We start from the raw sequence: 22,066 nt of genomic DNA, 5'->3' as shown, positions 1-22,066 counted from the left end.
TCGCCTCCTCAGCCTCCCACCTCCCTGGCCAGTGATGAGCTGCCAAAATCTTAACAACCAGTTCCCTCCTCACCCCACAAAGGGGTCGTGGCCCGCTTCTGCCCCCCGGGACTCCTGCCCCATCCACCCCCCTTCCCTGTCCCCTGACTGACCCCTGCCACTCCATCCAACCCCTCCTCTCATTTCTGATGGCCCCCTGGGTCCCCTGCCCCATCCAACTGCCCCTTCTCCCAGTCCCCTGACCGCCCCCGAACCCCAGCCCCGGACTGCCCCCCGCCACCTCATCCAACCACCCGCTCCTTCGTGATGGCCCCCCCAGGACCCTTTCCCCCATTCAACCCTCCTGTTCCCCGCCTTTTGACTGCTCTGACCCCTATTCACCCCCCCACCCCGCTGCCTGGAGGTGGCTGGTGGTGCTACAGCCACACCGCTTGGCTGGATCTGGGCCACGCCGCTGCCGCACAGCGCCTGGAGCACTGGGTCAGGCCGAGCTCGCAGCCCCCCCGCTTCCTGCGAATCAGCTGTTCACGCCGGAAGCTGGGAGGGCTGAGAAGCAAGCGGTGGCTTCGCGCTCAGGCCCAGGGAGGTGGAGGCAGAGCGGAGGTGAGCTGCGGTGGGCAGTGGTTCCCCTGCATGCCCCCCCCCGGGTTACCTGCTGTGGCGCAGGCGGCCCTCCTCGTGTCCCCCCGCCCCAGCTCACCTCTGCTCCATCTCCGCCTCCCTGGGCCTGAGCGCGAAGCCGCCACACCACTTCTCTGCCCTCCCAGGCTTCCCGCGCAAACAGCTGATTCGAGGGAAGCGGGGGGGGGCATTCAGGGGAGGAGGCGGAGCGGAGGTGAGCTGGGGCCAGCCGCCTGCTCACCTGCCCCCCTGCCACTGCCCCCCGATCGCTTCCTCAGGCCCCTTCTCTCACCCGCCGCTTGCCTACTACTCACCCCCCGCCCCATGGGCTCGCATGTGGCCCGCAGGCCGTGTGTTGTGCAGGCCTGCTTTAAAGGAACTCCTCAACCCACAGTGTCCTGCACTGTCTCCACCTGTCTTAGATTTGGCTACATCTCCTCTTTTAGGGCATGGCTACACTTGCAAATGTAGAGCACTTTGAGTTAAACCAGCCTTCATAGAGCACAGTAGGGAAAGCTCTGCAGTCTGTCCACACTGACAGCTGCAAGCGCACGGGCGTGGCCACATTTGCGGCACTTGCAGCGGCATTGGGAGTGATGCATTGTGGGCAGCTATTCTACAGAGCATCTCTTCTCATTCTGGCACTGTGGCTTGTGGGATGGAGGTGGGTACGGGGCATTCTGGGTCCTGTCCCAAAGCCCCATGATACATCGGTTCACATCCCAGCAATCCCTCTGCTTCCGTCCGCAATTGGCGCCATCTTTCAAAGTTTTTTGCAGATCCTGCACGCTCTGTCTTCCCTTTCAGTCTGCGGGAATGGAGCCCGAACTGCTGAGGAATATGCTGACAAGTTTCTCCAGCACATTATGTTTGGCAGTCAAGTTATTCCTTAAGATCCAAAGTGACAGTCAGGACTCAGACGATGATATCAACTCGAGTAACGCATATGAGATGAAATTGCTTGTGGCATTCACGGACATGCATGACCATCATGGAACGGCACTTTTGGGCTCAGGAAACAAGCACTGAGTGGTGGGATCACATCGTCATTCAAGTCTGGGATGACGAGCAGTGGCTGCAGAACTTTCGCATGAGAAAAGCCACTTTCATTGGACTGTGTGGTGAGCTTGCCCCCATCCTGCGGCACAAGGACATGAGATTGAGAACTGCCCTGACGGTGGAGAAGCGGGTGGCTATGCAGTCTGGAAGCTGGCAACTCCAGACAGCTACCAGTTTGGAGTAGGAAAGTCGACTGTTGGAATCATGTTGATGCAAATTTGCAGGGCCATTAATCACATCCTGTTCAGAAGAACCATGACTCTGGGTAACGTGTGTGACATTGTGGCTGGCTTTGCACAAATGGGTTTCCCTAACTGCAGAGGGGTGATAGATGGGACACATATTCCAATTCTGGCACCAGCCCACCTAGCCTCCGAGTATGTTAATCGGGAAGGGCTATTTCTCTATGGTTCTCCAGGTGTTTGTGGATCATCGTGGGCGTTTCATTGAGATTAACGCAGGCTGGCCCGGAAAGGTGCTTGATGCAGTTTCGGAACACTGGCCTATTCAGGAAGCTGCAAGGCAGGACTTTTTTCCCAGACCAGAAGATCACCGTAGGGGAAGTCGAAATGCCCACTGTGATCCTTGGAGACCCGGCTTACCCTTTAATGCCATGGCTCATGAAACCCTACACAGGAAGCCTTGACAGCAGCAAGGAACGGTTCAACAACAGGCTGAACCGGTTCAGAATGACTGTGGAGTGTGCTTTTAGCTGTTTAAAGGGCCGCTGGCGCTCTCTGTATGGGAAGCTGGACCTGGTCGATAACATCCCTACGGTTATAGCTGTGTGCTGTACCCTCCATAACATTTGTGAAGGGAATGGTGAAAGATTCACTCAGGCATGGAATCAGAGGTTCAACACCTGAATTTGAACAGCCAGAGAGCAAGGCTGTTAGAGGGGCCCAGCACGGGGCTGCAAGAATTAGGGATGCCTTGAAGGAGCAATTAGAGGCTGAAAGCCACCAGTAATGTGTGGTGTCCTGCACGGGAGTGAAGTGCAGTGGTTCCAGTGTTAGTAGGAATCTGTGTTTGCTACGTATGATACACTGACTTGCAGTGCCTGTTGCTTTCCTGTGCTAAGGTATTTTTTACTTTATGCAATAATAAAGAATGTTTTCAAAGCAAAAAAAATGCATTTATTGAAAAGAAACACAACTGCTTGGGAAACAGAAAGGGCAAGAGAGTTGGATGGGGAACGGTACAATTACAGATTTGCAGGGCCGCCCAGAGGATTCAGGAGGCCTGGGGTCTTTGGCGGCGGGGGGGCCCCTGCTTCGACGGTAATTTGGCGGCGGGGGGTCCTTCCGCTCCGGGACCCACCGCCAAAGTGCCCCGAAGACCTGCGGTGGGGGCCCCTTGCCGCTGAATTACCGCCGAAGACCTGGCACTTTGGCAGCGGGTCCCAGTTTGGCCCGCCGCCGCCGAAGACCCGGAGCGGAAGAAGCTCTGGGGGCCCAGGCCCCATGAGAGTTTTCCGGGGCCCCCAGAGCGAGTGAAGGACCCCGCTCCAGGGCCCCCGAAAAACTCTTGTGGGGGCCCCTGCGGGGCCCGGGGCAAATTGCCCCACTTGCCCCCCCCCGGGCGGCCCTGCAGATTTGTGTATGTCCTGTTATCATATTCAGCCTTCCTGTCTGGAGTGCTGTGCAGTGAGTGCTGCACTTCAGGATGGCTATACTGCATGGTGATGGGGCTTGAGGGCAGTGGGTAAGGGTTGTAGTTTTTGGGGCTGGTTGGTGAAGGTACAGGTGTTGGAGGCAGCTGGTGGTGATAAGACCCCGGATGTTGTGGAAAGTGGGTTGGAGGTGACATGGGGGCACAAGGGAAAGAGTTTTGGGACAAGGGCTGGGGTGTGGGGGGTGGGCGCAAAAGTGCTCTGCCGGGATGGCTACGAGCGCCTGGATTGAGTCTCCTTGGTGCTCCATGATGCTTATCAGCCACTCCGTGCTTTGGTGCCGGCGATCTGCATTCTGCTGGCGGACCCTCCTTTCACTCTCCCACCACTCCTGCACTTTTTGGGTATGGCTACACTACAGGATTATTCTGATGTTACAGAAACCAATTTTTGGAAAGAGATTGTATGAAGTTGAGTGCACGCGGCCACACTAAGCACATAAATTCGGCGGTGTGCGTCCATGTACCGAGGCTAGCGTCGACTTCCAGAGCGTTGCACTGTGGGTAGCTATCCCATAGCTATCCCATAGTTCCCGCAGTTTCCCCCACCCATTGGAATTCTGGGGTGAGCTCCCAATGCCTGATGGGGCCAAAAATTTGTCGCGCGTGGCTATGGGTAAATGTCGTCAGTCAATCCTCCCTCCGTGAAAGCAATGGCAGACAATCATTTTGCGCCCTTTTCCCTGGATTGTCCGGGCAGACGCCATAGCATGGCAACCATGGAGCCCATTCAGCCTCTTTTCACTGTCACAGTATGTCTACTGGATGCTGCTGGCAGACGCGGTACTGCAGCGCTACACAGCAGCATCCCCTTGCCTTTGCAAGTTAGCAAAGACGGTTACAGCTCTACTGTACCATCTTCTGCTTTGCAAGTTGACAATGATGGCTACCAGTCATACTGTACTGTCTGCTGCTGTCATGGGTGCTCCTGGCCGGCCTCGGCGAGGTTGGTCGGGGCATGGACAAAAATGGGAATGACTCCCCAGGTCATTCTCTTCTTTAAGTTTTGTCTAATGGAGAGACAATATAATGCCTACAATATCAGGCAAGCCTACTAAAGAACCAGAGAGGCAAACGGCCGCTCCGGGTCAGAGCCCCAGACATCCCGCAGAAATGATGAGCTGCATGTCATCCTAGGGGGTGCCCCTGCAACAACCCCACCCGTTGCTTCCCTCCTCCCTGACCCCTCCTGGGCTACCATGGCAGTTATCCCCCTATTTGTGTGATGAAGTAATAAAGAATGCAGGAACAACAACACTGACTTTATTGCCCCTGGGAGCAGAGGGAGCTGCTGAACTGGACGGGAGCGCGGGGATGAGGCTTAAAGGTAGGGGCAGCGCTGCAGGTGGGAAGGTGACAGGGTGGTGGGGACCGGGTGGGCCCATAGGTAAAAATCCATCAATTTCTGCTTCCCCAGAGACTCCTGTGTCGGATCCGTGCCACGTGCCACTGCCCGTTCTCCTCAGCCTCCAGCGCATCCTGCGAGTTGTGACCAGGGAAATTTGGCCACCCCTGAGTTCATCCACACACACTCCGCCCCGTGTATAGCTCCTTCCTGCCTCCTTCTGCTAAATAAGGGGTCAATGATCACCATGAGCCGGAAATCCCACTAGTAAAATATTAATCTGTTATAATTTATATCGTTATGTGTTGCATTTGCCTAAGTGCTTAGTCGCCACGGTGCTGAGACTGGTGTAATTTTGATGGAGATAAATAGTCTTATGCTGGTCAGATTTCAATTTTTCCCTTCTTTTCAGGTGGAAGAGTTGTGAAGGCTCACTACCTTCAATATGATAGAAAACTTGTGGGGAAGGTTAAGTCTGGTTTCAAATTACCTGCTTTAAAAAAAATGCTGGCCTCTAACATAATAAAATGAAAGCTGATTGAAGAAGGCAATTTTAAAAAGTGAAATATGTTAGGTTTCAGCTGAAAAACAAATATTTTAAGAGAGACTAGACTATGGTTTAGAAATATGTTTGGCAGCCTCTGATGCTGTAAATGCTTATCCACTCTGCCTAGTACTATTGATTAAACAAATGGAGCACTTTGCATTTGTCTTTATTAAACACGATGAAGTTTAATAAAGACAAATGCAAAGTGCTCCACTTAGGAGGAACAATCAGTTTCACACATACAGAATGGGAAGAGACTGTCTAGGAAGGAGTATGGCAGAAAGGGATCTAGGGGTTATAGTGGACCACAAGCTAAATAAGAGTCAACAGTGTGATGCTGTTGCAAAAAAAGCAAACGTGTGTGGATCTGGGCCAAGGTCCCTGTCCCAAAGAGCTTACAGTCTCAATAAAAGATATCGGAATAGGTACAGAAAAGGGCAACAAAAATGATTGGGGTATGGAACAGCTTCCATGTGAGGAGAGATTAATAAGCTTTTTAGCTTGGAAAAGAGACAACTAAGGGGGAATGTGATAGAGGTCTATAAAATCATGCCTGGGTTGGAGAAAGTAAATTAGGAAGTGTTATTTAGCCATTCACATAACACAAGAACAAGGAGTCACCAAATGAAATTAATAGGCAGCAGGTTTAAAACAAACAAAAGGAAGTATTACTTCACACAACACACAGTCAACCTGTGGAACTCTTTGCCAGAGGATATTGTGAAGGACAAGACTATAACAGGGTTCAAAAAAGAACTAGATAAATCCATGGAGGATAGGTCCATCAATGGCTATTAGCCAGGATGGGCAGGGATGCAAAACCATGCTCTGTAGTGTCCTTAGCCTCTGTTCGCCAGAAGCTGGGAATGGACAACGGGATGGATCATTTGATGATTCCCTGTTCTGTTCATTCCCTCTGAAGCACCTGGCATTGGCCACTGTTGGCAGACAGGATAGTGGGCTAGATGGACCATTGGTCTGACCCAGTATGGATGTTCTTATGATCTTATGATTTCCCAAGGGTTAGGGCAACTTAGATCAAGTTCAGACTGTGATTCAAAATGATAAACCCAAAGGCATTTTAGTTTTAGCATACCAATTCTGGGCTTTTGTTGTTGCTGTGCCTAATCCACAAAAGGGTGGGATATTTAGCAGTATTCAGCGTCAGCCTAACTTTGTTCCCTGAATCAACGGGGAAGGAGACTGGGCCAATGCTTGGACATTTCTGAAGATCCCACACAAATATTAGAAAATGGGATGGTTCTGTCTCTGGCTACTAGCTACTCTCCTACAGAATGTGCTGGCCCAGTTATATGACACAGACCTGATCCTGCATTTCCTGCTCCGCAAGGTTTACACCAATGGGAGTTTTGCCTGAATAAGAAATGCAGCGCCAGGCCTGCATCACTACCATTAGTTTAACAGAGTGGGGGGGAAATGAATCTTTCTTCTACTCTCATCTGTTTTCTGTCCCCACCACAGTACATCCAAAACTGCACAACATTATTCCCACTCGTGTTCCTCTCCTTTCATGTTACCCACAAGAAGTGGTTTATTAGCATTTTTAATAAGCCACTATCACCAACAAAACAGGTTTCTCTGCCCTCTGGATTTTCCAGGGCAACCCTTATGTGTCTCTCAGACAGCAAGCTAACAGGGCAGGAATGCCTCACTTTGCACCAGCATCAGAGTGGAGATGGCTTACATCTTCCCCGGTACAAGCTAGCTCCGCCCTATGGGATTGTGGTCATAGGCGCCAACTTTCCCCGGTGCCGGTGGGTGCTCATGCCCCCTGGCCCTGCCTTGACTCCACCCTTTCCCCGCCCCGGCCCGCCCCCATTCTAACCCCTTCCCCAAAGTCCCCACCCCAACTCTGCCCCCTCCTTCCCCCTACTGTGCAAATCCCCGCCCTGGCCCTGCCTCTTCAGCTGTTTCGCGGTACAAGCACTGGGAGCTAGGGGGGAAAAGCAGGCACATGGAACACTCAGGGGAGGGGGCAGAGGTGGAGGTGAGCTGGGGCAAGGAGCTGCTGCACCCACCAATTTTTGCCCTGTGGGTGCTCCAGCCCTGGAGCACCCACGGAGTCGGCGCCTATGATTGTGGTAGTAGGATATCACCAGGATTGAGGGCTGCTGTAACCAGCCCTTCAACCAGGGCCGGCTTTATGACCCACAGGGCCCGATTCGAATACCTGGCGGTGGTCTGGGGCTTCGGTGGCACTTTGGCGGCGGAGGGTCTGGTCTGCGTTTTCCGCGGCACCGAAAGACCCCCCCCACCTCTGAAATGCCGCCAAAGACCCCCCAGAGTGAGGTCCTCTTAGGTGCGGGTGCAGGGCCCTCTTAGGCATGGGGCCCGATTCCAGGAAATCGGGGGAATCGGCCTAAAGCTGGCCCTGCCTTCAGCCACACCTCCCCCATTCATCCCAGAATGGCCTCTTTGCCAAGAGCTTGTGGGAGCAGTGCAGGGTTTGACACTGTGACACGTCCCCCCCAGGGTGCCACCAGGAACAAGGTGATCCCCCTGACCCACCAGCCTGGGCTCCCTCTCACACTGTACTACTGTGACAAGCTGCAAAGCCCCCAGGGCCTGCACTTTCACCAGCATACATACAGGTAGTGACACACCCAGCTGCAGGTTCTTAAGGGGAAAGTTGCACTCGTTTTGCAGCTTGGAATCCCCAGGTGTTTCATTCACAGGCTAAAAATCCCTTAAACCTGGGTCCAGCACTTCCCCCAGTTCAGTCTTTGTTCCTCAGATGTTTCCAGGAGTCTTCTTGTGTGGGGAGTGAAGTGCCACAGATGATGTCACTCTCTGCCTTATCTAGATAAGTCATGACTTTAGCATAGGGCGGGAACCCTTTGTTTCAAAACTTGGTTCCCAGACTGGTTTCTGGAAAAATACTGACATTCCAAGATGGAGTCCAGAATCATGTGGCCTGGTCACATGACCTTGCAGTGTTATAGCAGCCATTGCTTACATGCTGACCAAAATGCCCACAGGAAGGTCAAGCTATTCCATAGTCCACTGTCTTTGCTGATGGACCATCAGCCCTGTCTGTCTTCTTCATTGTTGTACCTGAAAGGCTGGCTGGCTGGGGGTGTTCTCCAGAGTAAGCCCATTTGAAATACAGATCCTTAGTCAATATTCATAAATTAGTCTGATATAAAAGTGATACTGTAGGTACAAGTGCTGGCATGCCACACTGTCTCTGCATTGAACCGTTCATTAGAACAGTATAGTATGCACTTTCTGCTATGCTAGCTTAGTCACACAAGACAATGGCCCGGTGATGGGAACCAGCCTTAACCAATCAGAATGAAGTAAACAGGTGTATCAATCATATAGTAATAAGTAACCTGTGTGATGTCAATCATGTAATGCTGAGAACCAGTCTGTAAGAAAGAGAATAAAAGCAGCGGTCTGGGACTATACCAGGATGCCTCACTGCAGCTTTGTCTCGTCTCTGTTTCCCGATACAACATCTGGTGACCCCGACACAGGACCCCCGACTCATCGGCTGGCTTAGCCTTGGTGCACCACAGCGCAACGCGCTTCCTCGTGAGTATGGGGGGATTGATCCATTGAGCAAAAAGATCATGCAAAAGAGTTATTGAAGCTTATCAAACAGGACGGGTGTACTGCAGTATCGTTACGGCACTTGGAGGAATTGCTCCGAGTGATTGAGTATAAGTGCCCATGGTACTCGAACAGAGGCTCCCTAGATCACTCCGATTGGATAAAGATCGGAGAGGCATTTTTTAGGGAACCTCGAGCCGAGATCCAACATAGTCTGTTGTGGCAGCACTGTTCAGCTGCGGTGGGGAGATTACGAAAAGAGGCGTCCCCCTCCACACCTCCCTTGCTCTCGGTGGAGGCACCTCCTGCCTATCCCCGAGTGCTCCCTCCACACCCTTTTTAGCACCAAAAACTTCTACACCAGTGGTGGACACCCTGGGGCAGAAGTCCCTTCATCAGGGTGCTGTCTGTGCCGTCCTTGCGGCGGCGCGGGCGAGCGGGCAGGACCCCTTATTGGAAGAATGGGAGGGAGAAATCCCTTTGATGTTTCCCCTGTCTTATGACCCTCCCAATGAGGCAGGTGAGGTGGTAGCTCGGCACTCCACCCTCCCGTATTCAATTCTTCGGGAGCTTAACAAAGCGATACGTGAGTCAGGGCTGCGTTCCACTTATGTGCAGGGTATGATAGAAGGGCTCGCCAATAGTTATACCATGATCCCGGAGGACTGGAAACATCTATTTCGTATGATCCTTTCCCCTGCACAGTACGTGGTATGGGATAATGAGTTTAGGTTGGCAGCCCTAGCACTCGGTAACGCGCAGAATACTGCTGAGCAAATATATGGGACAGGAGCTTTTGCCACCATGGAGCAACAATCTATATTGCCCATGGAATTTTTTCACCGCACGGCAATGTGCATTCAGAGAGCCTTTCGGCGCGTTCCAGCCTCTGGCAAGCCCCTTCGATCATTCACAAATGTTAAACAACAAGCTACTGAACCTTATCATCATTTCGTTGGTCGCCTCAAAGAGGCTGTTCAACGCCAAATTGACAATCCGGATGCTCAGACGGAACTCCTTTTACGCTTAGCGTATGAGCAGTCCAATGCTGACTGTCGGAAAATTCTCCAAACTATCATTCACCGCCCTAATTACACACTCGCTGACATGTTGCAGGCATGTGCCGAAGTAGGCACTCAGACCCACGCTATGGCACTGTTGGCGGGAGCAATCCGTCAAGGTAACAAACCTACAGGTAACTGCTTTAACTGCCAGCGACCTGGACACTTCAAAAAGGAGTGCCGGGCCCCAGGAGGTGGTGCTCATAAGGGAGGAACTAACACCACCGGGGGCCGTCCTTCTAAAAAGTGCCCAAAATGTAATAAAGGATATCATTGGGCTAATCAATGTCGCTCCTCAACCCCAGATAATTCGGGAAACTTTCGACCGGGCCCCCCTCCAGCCCCGGTTTAAAGGAGGGAGCTTTGCCTGCCACAGCTGCTCGACCAGCCACAAAAGGCAGTGCTGGTTTGGATCTTATTAATGCAGTAGATATGCAATCCCCTCTTCCTGGTGACGTACTCCTCATGCCTACGCAGCTCTCGGGTCCGCTTCCCCGGATACATTTGGGTTAATTTTGCCTCGCTCATCTGCCAGCAGTCAGTCTATTATGATTGTGCCCGGAGTTATCGATTCTGATTACACCGGGATTATTTATGTTCAAATTTGGAGTCACCTTCCCCTCAAATTAAAGGCGGGGGACTCTTGGGCTCAACTGCTAATCTTACCTTACACAGCGCCGGCCGGACCCAACCAAGCGAGTCGTGCCGGCGGATTTGTTTCTATTCGCGTTAATCTGGAGCAAGGTCTCCTTTTTCATCCACAGATTGCTGCAGTATTACAACACATTCGAACCCACAAGCCGACCCGTAAGTATATCATCAACGGTAAGGAGCTCTATGGATTGCTAGACACTGGAGCGGATGTTTCAGTAGTTGCACAAAAGCATTGGGACCCTTCCTGGCCTTCCGAAGTTTCCCCCTCTGTTTGGGGAGTGGGAGGCCCGCAATCTTCTCGACAGAGCACCAATTGGCTCTCAGTATGGGATAGTGAGGGGGGCGAGAGGTTGCAAAAATTCGTCCGTGCATTTTGCCAATTGACATTAATCTCTGGGGGCGAGACCTATTGTCTCAGCTGGGAGCCTCCCTAGTTGTGCCATGACACGTCAATGCTCTTCACACACTGCCCTCCCACTGGAATGGAAAACCCACGTCCCAGTGTGGGTTGAGCAATGGCCACTCCCTCAGGAAAAATTAATAGCCCTTAAGGAATTAGTTCAGGAACAGTTAACCGAGGGACATATTGAGCCTACTACTAGCCCATATAATACTCCAATCTTTGTTATTAAGAAAAAATCTGGACGCTGGCGATTATTACATGATCTCCGAGGTATAAACAAAATTATGGAACCTATGGGAGCCCTTCAATGTGGGACCCCGAATCCGAACGTTATCCCACCTGATTATCAGTTAGCAGTAATCGATCTTAAGGATTGTTTTTTCTCTATTCCTCTCCTCCCCCGTGATCGAAAGTACTTTGCCTTTACTATCCCTGTTTTGAATAATAGTCCGCCAACAGAACGCTACCATTGGAAGGTTCTTCCCCAGGGTATGCTAAACAGCCCCAACCTCTGTCAGCATTATGTGAATCAGTCTCTCTTACCCTTTCGCAAACAGTACCCTATGCTTAAGGTTTACCATTATATGGATGATATCCTCATAGCAGGGACAGAACTCCCTCCTTCGTGGAAAATTGACCTGCAAAATATACTCCAGGAATACGGCCTTCAGATAGCCCCAGAAAAGGTACAATGTATAGAGCCCTTCCTTTATCTGGGACATAAAATGATGGCCGCTTATTCCATTCCGATTATCCCGCAAATTGCCTTGAAAACCAACATTAATTACGTCACCCTTCAACAAGTCCTGGGCATTATTAATTGGGTACGTCCCTATTATCGCCTTGATACCAACATGTTAAGTCCATTATTTGATGCTCTTCGGCAGGGGCGTCACCCCTCCGATATCATTTCTCTCACAAAAACACAATTAGATGCCATTGAGCAGGTAAATCAATCTCTCGCAAAGGTTTGGGTGGATCGTGCCGTGGATAACGAGCCTCCACGTCTCGCTTGTCTTCAAGGGGTGACCCAGCCTTGTGCTGCCCTCTTTCAAGCACCCGAGGCTGGGACGGTACGAATCCTTGAATGGCTTTATCTCGCCCACACCCCAGCAAATACCTTTACTCCCCTTCCCTCCATGCTTGATGCTCTACATCATCAAAATGCCAAGGCATTGGCTAAACAATTTCAGATCCCTCTTTCTGATGCTCGAGGTATTGTTCAACAATGTCCTCAATGCACCCTTAACCCACAGGGTCCTCCCATAGGGGTAAATCCCCGTGGTCTCGGAGCCAATCAACTTTGGCAAATGGATGTTACCCTTTTTCCCCCCCCTTCTCCCCTTGGAAATACCTGCATGTTGTCATCGACACATTTTCAGGCTACACTTGGGTAACAGCCGAAAAAGGGGAGGCTACCAAACATGTTTGCAATCACTTGATTCGCAGTTTTGCGGTAATGGGCAGCCCCGCTGAGTTGAAAACCAACAATGGCCCTGCTTACTGTTCCTCCGCCATGGCCGCATTTTGTGCCCGGTGGGGCATTCTCCACAAATTCGGCATTCCTTATAATTCCCGGGGTAAGGCCATTGTTGAGCGGGCTAACCGTACCCTGAAGGAGGCCCTTACTAAACAAAAACAAAAAGGAGGAGTGCCCCTATCCGTGCCAGATAAGGAAGAATGGCTGGCTCGTGTCTTGTTTATCTGAATCATTTGAATTTAACTTTGTTTAATAATCAGTTTTTATCTAGAGCCCAGCGCCATTATAGACAGACCGAGCCCCTTCCGGCGCCGAAGGTGATATATCGCAAGTTGCCAGGACCAGAGTGGAGCCTGCCTGTGCCACTCATCACCTGGGGCCGGGGCTACGCAGCAGTGTCAACTGATACCGGCCCTGTGTGGGTTCCCACTCGCTTTGTGAAGCCGTGGAGAGATGGCCTGGCATCAGGGGCTAAAGAATCCCATTCCGGATTTCAGTCTAACCCTGACGGATAGGGCAGACAAGATCGACAAGGCCCGAAAGCGTGGCACACCTAACACTGCCATAACTTGGGGGCAGGTCAAAGCTTTATCACGGCAGGCTGAATATGTATTAGAGCGGCTATAGATTATTTACTTATGCTGCATCATTATGGATGTGAAAAGGTTAATGATATGTGTTGCTTTAATATTTCTGATCATCATCATTCAGTTGAAAATCAACTCAAGATAATTAAAAATTTAACAGATCAAATCAGATACAATCCAGACCCCTTCTCGGGATGGTGGGATTGGCTCTCCTCATGGCTTCCTAACACTGGGTGGTTGCATCAGCTTGTCATCTTTGGGGGACTCACTGTACTATTACTCGTGCTGTTTTGCTGTGGCATTCAGTGTGTCCCTTCATTTTTTTCTCTCTTCATTAAGGGCTGTCCGTGGACTAACCCAGAGCCCCCTCGTAAGTATTAGTCATGTTAACAAAACAAAAAAGGGTGAGATGTAGGTACAAGTGCTGGCAAGCCACACTGTCTGTGCATTGAACCGTTCATTAGAAAAGTATAGTATGCACTTTCTGCTATGCTAGCTTAGTCACACAAGACAATGGCCCGGTGATGGGAACCAGCCTTAACCAATCAGAATGAAGTAAACAGGTGTATCAATCATATAGTAATAAGTAACCTGTGTGATGACAATCATGTAATGCTGAGAACCAGTCTGTAAGAAAGAGAATAAAAGCAGCGGTCTGGGACTATACCAGAACGCCTCACTGCAGCTTTGTCTCGTCTCTGTTTCCCGATACAACATGATACATGTGTACACATAGCATATTATTATTCAGCAAAATATAACTTTTCCAATGATACCTCACATGACTTATCTTGCATAAAATACATCATAGTTGTGCTATAATCATATAATAATATCACTATGAAGAATATGGGGTGCAGTGTCACACCTCCTCCCTTAGATTATTACGAGAGGGTTAGTCTCTGACTAATGTGAAGGCAGTATGCCTAATGCTCTCTACGTTTCGGTTATACAACTTCCAAGTGTTCCCAAACATTGTTATGTCACCTACAAGTGTTCTTGAAAAGTTCTGTGTTTCTTTTCCCAGGTTGCCTGAAAACATTCTTGTCTGTAGCATTGTTAACATAATGCAGAGTGTACATGTCTTGGCATTATAGCCATCAGTGCCACAAGGTGGTGTGCTTCAGTTTCCCCATCCACCCAAGAGACTAGGTTTGGTATGCTTTTTCTGCTGTGCCAAGCTTTAAGCCTGTTTACAGGTAATAGCTGAGAAGCAGTATCCTGATAGTACTTCCTTGATAACATTCCTACCATGTTCAAAAGTTTTTTTCAAAAATCATGTGTTACACCTTTTCAAAGGATATGCCATCAGCATCAAATTCTTTGTCATAACCAATAAATTGTGTATTATGAGATTTAACAGTACCAGCAAATTCATGACAGAGAAGCGTTTCCAAGTATCTTTATCACACCATGCCTTCTGTTTAGACAGTCTGGTTTGTTTAATATTGTGTTTTTCAACTCCTCCCTGAACCATAGCATGTGTTCAGATACTGGTCTTTCTTCCCCTTTAGTGTTTTTCCCAGTGTCCCCTTCAGTAAAGGTTCTCAGTTGGAGTTTTGGAGAGGAAAGGATGTGAGAGGACCTTGCATGTTACTGGCTGGTCCTCTGTGGAACTGCATTCGATCTCCAGGGCTATGCCTATGGGCCATGCAAAATATCCACCCCCTGCCAGGGTTTCCTTGTGATTTTCACTCCCAGCACTAGGATTTTCCCCACCCCCTTTTCTAGAGGGCTGTGATCTGTCAGCAGCTTTTCCTTAGCTGCTTGGTGGATCTTACCCACTCGGGAAATTGCTTCCTCCTCCCCTTTTTCAGGTGGGTCATTAGCATTTTCACTGACACTCAAGTCTGTAGTAGGATTCCCATTCTGTCTTAAAGAGACAGAGTCAGTTTCCACAAGTACATCAGGAACAGCATTTTGCAAAAGTGGGAGCTGGATTGGGATACCCTCTGTCACACCTCTCTCTGCCCCCAAGAGGTCAGTTGTGTGCCTGCTCCCCTCCGGGAGATCAGTTACACAGTTCCCTCTTAAAACCTGAGCCACAGGCTGGGTGCCTGGGTATACAGACACTGGGGCAGCTGTTCTGGGCAAACTCTCCCATGTAATTAGTGAGGAGACATTCCTGTACTCCCATAAATTCCTTTTCAGCTTCCTCCTCTGGGCCCCGCTCTAAGACACACACCTCTGTGCTCCCTAGAGTGGGATCTAGCCCCTGTCCAGCTGCGAAGAGCTCACAGGTGACAGTCTGAACAGTTCTTTCACTGGCAGCCATTACACCCGCCTTCCTCTGTGAATTGGGTTTGCCTCCAGCTATAGAGTCAATGAAACCCTCACCCACCTCAGTGGTCTCTATGCTTCTGTCACCCTTCTCTTGGCTTCCCTCTAGGACACATTTCTCTATGCACCGTAGAGTGAGGTCTGTCCCTTGCTCACCTGAAACCTGCTGGCAGCCAGCAACCTGGACAGTTTTCTCACCGACAGGCAACACATTCCCCTTCCCTCCCCCAGAGATGCTGCCTTTAGCTACAGGGCTTCAGGAGCTGGTCTCAACCCTACCCACACCTGGAAGCATATTGTTTCCCACTGCTGCAGAGGAATTAAAGAGACACTCTCCCATTCCTTCAGCAGTACCAGAAACTTTACTGTTTCCTCTGAAGTCCCAGCATAATACTCAACATGGTTAAACATGTCTTTAAAACTCGCAATTCTTTTTTCCAATCAAATAGTTTATCTGGTTCTGCTTCTTTAGCAAGTTCAGTTGGTGCTTTCTCTCTTTCTTATCCATGACTAATTTCTTTGGATCTCCATTTCTTTGTCAGCCTCTATTTGTTTCAGTTCCAAAATTCTCTGGTGTGCAGCTGCATGCCTGGCCTCTTTTGCTTTCATTTCTTCAATCTGTAGTTGTTTTAACTCCAAAAGGCTTTTTTCTTTTATTTTCCTTCTGCCTGAAGTCTAAAAAGCTCCAATTTCACAATTGTTTCACTATTTTCACTCATCTGGCTGGTTTTCTGTCCCTACCTCCCTTTCCCAAAATAAAAAAAACCCAGAAAATAGCGAACTGGTAATCTCTTTGACTGATCTCAAGCCACCCCACTTAAATCTCACTAAAAATCACCACCGTGTTTGAAGTGCAAAGCTCACTTAGAACAACAATGCTCGACTACACCACTGTGATGGGTTCCCCTCAGGGTGCCCTCTGGAATTAGGGTACCACTGAGCCCCCTGACCCACCAGCCTAGGCTTCGTCTCACACTGTACTGCTGTGACAAGTGGCAGAGTTCTCCAGCCTGCACTTTCACCAGCATACATACAGGTAGGGACACACCCAGCTGCAGTTTCTTAAGGGTAAAGTTGCACTTGTTTTGCAGCTTGGAATCCCCAGGTGTTTCATTCATAGGCTAAAAATCCCTTAAACTTGGGTCCAGCACTTCCCCCAGTTCAGTCTTTGTTCCTCAGATGTTTCCAGGAGTCTTCTTGTGTGGGGAGTGAAGAGCCACAGATGATGTCACTCTCTGCCTTATCAAGCTTTAGCATAGGGCGGGAACCTTTTGTTTCAAAACTTGGTTCCCAGACTGGTTTGTGGAAAAATACTGACATTCCAAGATGGAGTCCAGAATCTTGTGGCCCTTGCAGTGTTATAGCAGCCATTGCTTACAGGCTGGACAAAACACCCACAGGAAGGTCAAGCTATTCCACAGTCTGGGTGGGCCATCAGCCCTGTCTGTCTTCTTCATTGTTGTACCTGAAAGGCTGGCTGTGGGTGTTTTCCAGAGTAAGCCCATTTGAAATTCAGAATATTTTTCTTATCATGTTTGCGGGAAGGATAGCCTCGGATGTACAGGACCAGTCAATCTCCCCAGACTCTCTTCACCTTATCACATTTCCAGACATACAGAGAAGCAGTCCGAGTACATTTTGGCATGCAGCGTGGTCCTTGTATGTTTGCAATTGATGCTTTTTGTAGAGATGCAAAAACCAGGGAGGCTCAAAGCAGAATACAGTTGTGAGTAGTCTGATGCTTGCCAGAGGCTGAAGCCAGATTACCCATATTTTTAGTGTTTTGTGCACATTCTGTTGAAGTAAATCCCAAATCAGTACTGAAGGTTCAGGCCAATATTCTCAGATGCATCCACTAATTTTGGCCATCTGAGACTGGGAGTCTAAGATGAGCCACCCACAACCTGATTTTCTGAGGTTCTGAGTTTGAACAGCTCCCATTAGCTTCAATTTGAGTTGTAGCTTCTCAGCACCTCTGAAAGCCCAACCCCTAGCTGACTCAGGCACTTCAAAATCCTGGACATAACCAAGCTTATATTATGTTCATTCATTAGACCTTATTTACACTACAGCCCCTTCACAGGTACTGGCAACATAAAGGGGCTTTGGAGTGTCAGATTAATTTAAACCCACTTTTTAATGTCAATTTCACTGCAAGTAAAGAAAAAAGATCATATCGCAGTTCTTGCACAACAGTTCAGAAGAGTTTAAAAGGAGAATGGAGACAGGGCTAGGTCCTCACGTTTGGCTGAGCTCTGTTCTCTGCACCATGCAAAGGGCATGGGGGTGAAAATGTGGTTATACCTTTAATAGCCTCTGATTCTTGGTCAGCCAGTTCTCAATGGGAGCTGAGCACTATTGAAAATGTTGCCATTCATGTAGGTGCCTAAATGGGAAAGGTTTGGTTCTGAGCTTTTGAAAAATCTGGTCTGCATATGTACATTTATTCTGTCAAACATGGCACATTATTCCCAATGAAGTCACAGATTCGAGGCCAAAATTCTCTTAGGTTGGAGTTCACAAAGGTGGGTAAGTACCTCACTCCCACTGATTTCAATGGCAATGAGGTGCCTAAATACCTATGTGAATCCCAGCCTTAAATTATTCGTTGCTCTTCGCACACAACCTGTGTTCAAGCTGTGTGAGAAGGTGAATGACTTCTTGTAACCCCAGACTGATTTCAACACAGCGTGATTAAGCCCTGACATCTATAGCAAGTAAAGTAAGGAAGTGGTTTTACAGAACAGGCTGACACAACACAAGACAGGCAGAAGGCTAATTATATCTATACCGAACAGCCTGTGAGTCAGATCTCAGACATGTTTCTCAGCAAGAATGTATCCTGAGCCCACTTGCTGATGTGAATGCCGTCAGTAGGGACGGTGCTGCACTGCATGTGCTGTAGGCACAAGTGGAAGGGTCCCCACCACCCTTGTACCCATCACGAATATTCTACTGGAAACCTCTCTCACTAACCAGTTCAGATCCCACTTATCCCATGGGATTAAACTGAAAACTGGTGGGGCCACTGACATCTGACGAAAGCTTCCCCACAGCAATGTCTCAGCCTTTGATGGTCTCCTACCTACTCAGCAGCATCTCCAAGTTCAGGGTTAGGCTCTGGCAGGTTTGCAGCAGCTCAGGGAGCCATTGCTCTTCCCTCCTGGTTGCCTGTCATGTCCCAGAAGCTAAACATTTCATTAAAAAGAGATTCTTTATTTCCTATGGTTACAAAAAATGTGAACCAGATGTTAATGTGACCTCAGAGTCCTACTGGACTGAAACAATGGCTGAGAGGTATTAGCCACCCTGTTCAACTCAGCAGGTTGAAGAGACTTAATTAGGTTTCAGAGTTAACATTCCTATCTATTTCCCTGCTGGTTAGAGCATGCCAGGAGGAAGAGGGAAAAACCCTTTGTGAAGATCTGCAAAGTCCATCTGTGACTGGCATCTCGTTTGCATTATGAATGAACGGAGCTTGGTTTGAGGGTGGAATCGGAGAGAACGCCTTCACTTATTTTTCTGTAGTCTGACCCCTGTCCACACTGGAGTGCTGTATGGGAGAATTAGCTGTTCCCGAGATGTTTCAGTGTAGAAGGGGTAGGTTGATCATGATTAACAGGTTGGAGGTCTCTGCTTATGAACTGTACGGCCCGATCCTGCAACAGGCGGAACATCTGCAGTATTTGATACCTGCTAGGCGAGAGTGCAAGTCCTCACTCTAATACAGATGGCTTTGAGGCTAACCCTTCCCTTAGTGAAACAATTGAACACAAACTCCTTTAAATCATCTATCACTTAACCCACCATTTGTCATGCTCAGCAGAAGTTTGCTGAATCCTAGGTACTTATCTTCATAGAGGCCATGTGACTAACATCACCAATTGAATGTATGTACACTTGCATAACTCAGAAACTGAAATACTTTCCACATCCTCGCCTAAACCTTGCATAACTGTGTTGTGAGCTATTAAATAACTATTCCATTTCAACCTAGAGGTTTTTGCAGTTCAGGGGTGGATGAAGTGAGGTACATCAGATCTGAGAAGTGCTTTGGAATGAAATAACCAATGTGTAGAACTTATTACTACAAGTGTCTCTTTTCCAAGGTGAAAACTCCCAGTCTTATTAATCTCTCCACCTGTTTCATACCCCTAATCATTTTCGTAGCCCTTCTCTGTGCCTTTTCCAATTCCAATATATTTTTGGGGCGATGGGGTGACCAGACTGCACACAGTATTCAAGATGTGCGTGTACCATGGATTTATGTAGCGGCTTTATGACAATTTCCCTTTCCTAATGGTTCTTAAAAACCTGTTCACTTTTTTGACTGCTGCTGCACACTGAGTGGATATTTTGAGAGAACTATCCACAATGACTCCAACATCTCTTTCTTGAGTGGTAACAGCTAATTTAGACCCCAACATTTTGTATGTATAGTTGAGATTGTGTTTTCCAATGTGTATTACTTCCTATTTATCATACAGCCCACCTTGACCCTCACAGTCTCACCCCTCATTGGCTCTGACACCTTCCCCCCCGAATTCAACCTTCCCCCCAATTTCAATTCCTGGGGAAAACACTGCCTCAAAACCTTATTTGTTTTCATATTTCCAGGTTTTAGTCACAATTTTTTTCACTAATTAATTCTTGCTCTTCAGATGGCAGGAACCACCAAGGACTAATTTTATAGTCAAATGTGCAGTTCAGATTTGCAGTTGGTTAATGACAAGAATCAGATGGCAATTTTGTTCTCTGATTGGAGAACTACTGCAATTATGCACCACTACAATTTTATATTTGATTCTAAGGTTTGAGTTGGTTAGCGTAGACTTTTAGTTTCCAGTTTTACAATCTAGAGCCCCAGTTCTGCAGACACATGCATGCATAAGTTTTTGCCTGGGGTTAGTCCGGTTATTTTCTGATGGGCATGTCACAAGAACCTGACCAGAATATTTGCATGTATAAAGCTACCCACAGATGTAAGTAGTAGTAGGCATTGCATGAGTAACAAAGCTACAAAATATTTTTGCAAGTTTTCACACTACTAAAAAGAAGCATAAGAAAGTGTGAAGTGAACATGAAAGTGTTGTGAATTGAAGTGTGCTTTAAATTTGAAGAAATATTGCTGGATTTCTCAATCCCCCTACTATTCATTCAGCTGTATTATGTATTCACCAACATTTTATGAATATGGTGGCTCACCTGTGGAAGGCAATGGATAGAGCATTGGCCTGGGAGCCATGAGACTGCATTCTCTACCCAGCTTTGCTATTGACCTACTGAGATGTTTGGCCAGTCACTTAGGTATGTTTCCCCCTCCATCTTGTCTACCTAGCTTATAAGCTAATCAAAGCAGGGACAGTCTTCTGGTGTTTGTACAGCCTTAATCTGTTGGTCCTCCACAGGCTACTGTTATACAAAATTCTAAACGCTATTCCTCAGGGCTGCACCGGTGGCTTCCTTATTTTTGAACTGCTTCAAACTGTATCTAGCACAGTGACTAGCACATTGTGAATGTTAGAATGCTAAACAAGTGCTGAAACCTCCAAATATAACTGATTGATAAGTCAGTAAAGGAAATAAAGACCTGAAGAAGAGCTCTGTGTAAACTTGAAATCTTGTCTCTCTCACCAACAGAAGTTGGTCCAATAAAATATATTACCTCACCCACCCCTTTTCTCACTAATTTTAATGGCAAACACGTAGCTAGCTAAGTTCCTGTTTGATGCTTTGAAAGCTCACTCCTGAGCATCTAGTGACTGGACCAGTCATCTGATTTAATTTAATTTAGAAGTTTACTGATGGCTCAGTGGCAGGTTGAAGAGATTCAATCATGAGACTGTAATTAATGCCTGTGCCAAAGGTACAAGTAGTATTTTGGGGTTTGCACTCTGATTTATATCATGCAGCACCATTACATTCAAATGTGACTTAAATGTATGATCTTATTCTGTGACATAACATCTCAGTAAAAAATATATAGGTCTTGATTGGAAACAAAGGTGTAATTCATTTGATGGGATAAACTGCTATAAGCTTGAATCCATGAAAAATTGTCTCCTCAGCTACCAGAAAAAACAGGCCTCCCAGCAGCAATAGCTAATCCTGGAGTGGATAAACATCTTCTCCTGGTGTCTACAGAAGGCTACACTGAGCATTTCACACAGCCTTCTGCATTGGGGGACCACACAAGGCTTTGCCCAGCCACATGGGCATAAGCGGTTGTTAGGCAACTACTGGTAAGATTGGGTAAAGTCCATTGAGCATCCCCATGGAGTCCCCTCTTGTGGTTCTACTGTGAAGATAATTAATGGGACTGCTCCAGACATCATTCAGGGATGTATCTAGAGAGACTGTGATGCATCCCCCACTATCCTCTGGAAAACAGAAGCAAGTTTCTAACATGAAATAGTTCTCGCTGTGCAGAGGCTTTAAAATAAGAGAGGTAAGAACTTTAAAGGAGCAATAACCCCCTTAAAAAAGAGGAGGCACTCTCTCTAGAAGTCTGGGGTAAAGAAGTCATCCAATGGAGGAGACAATGTTCCATCTTCCTCCCTCAATGAGCAGCATATTGGGAATGGATCAGTGAACACAAGATATGTCAGTCATGGAGGGGGAATATGCTTGGTGTGGCTTGGTGTAACACCCAGAACTCTAGAAGTGTTGGGTGCAAAGCTTTATAGAGGACTTGGCACCTGACTCAAACCAGAATAGTAACATAATAGGCCCTTAGTAGCCCTATAGGTCCAGGGCTCAATCCTGCAAGCTATCTAGCAAAG

At 48.2% G+C, this 22,066-nt stretch overlaps 1 protein-coding gene and 1 long non-coding RNA gene across 2 annotated transcripts in view; one reads left to right on the top strand and one right to left on the bottom strand.

Moving 5' to 3' along the window:
* The window catches only part of LOC120407568 (ras-related protein Rab-17-like), a 218,671-nt gene that overhangs the window by 152,577 nt on the left and 44,028 nt on the right, over positions 1-22,066 (bottom strand). The window lies entirely within an intron of this gene.
* LOC120407572 lies at positions 8,521-13,564 on the top strand. The gene is made up of 3 exons (XR_005600116.1): positions 8,521-8,801; positions 10,645-10,687; positions 12,678-13,564. It is a non-coding gene; the product is annotated as an uncharacterized LOC120407572 (long non-coding RNA).

The sequence above is a fragment of the Mauremys reevesii genome, linkage group 6 (genome assembly GCF_016161935.1).
Source record: "Mauremys reevesii isolate NIE-2019 linkage group 6, ASM1616193v1, whole genome shotgun sequence".
Classification (NCBI taxonomy): domain Eukaryota; kingdom Metazoa; phylum Chordata; order Testudines; family Geoemydidae; genus Mauremys; species Mauremys reevesii.
This window is presented reverse-complemented; position numbering and strand designations above follow the sequence as displayed.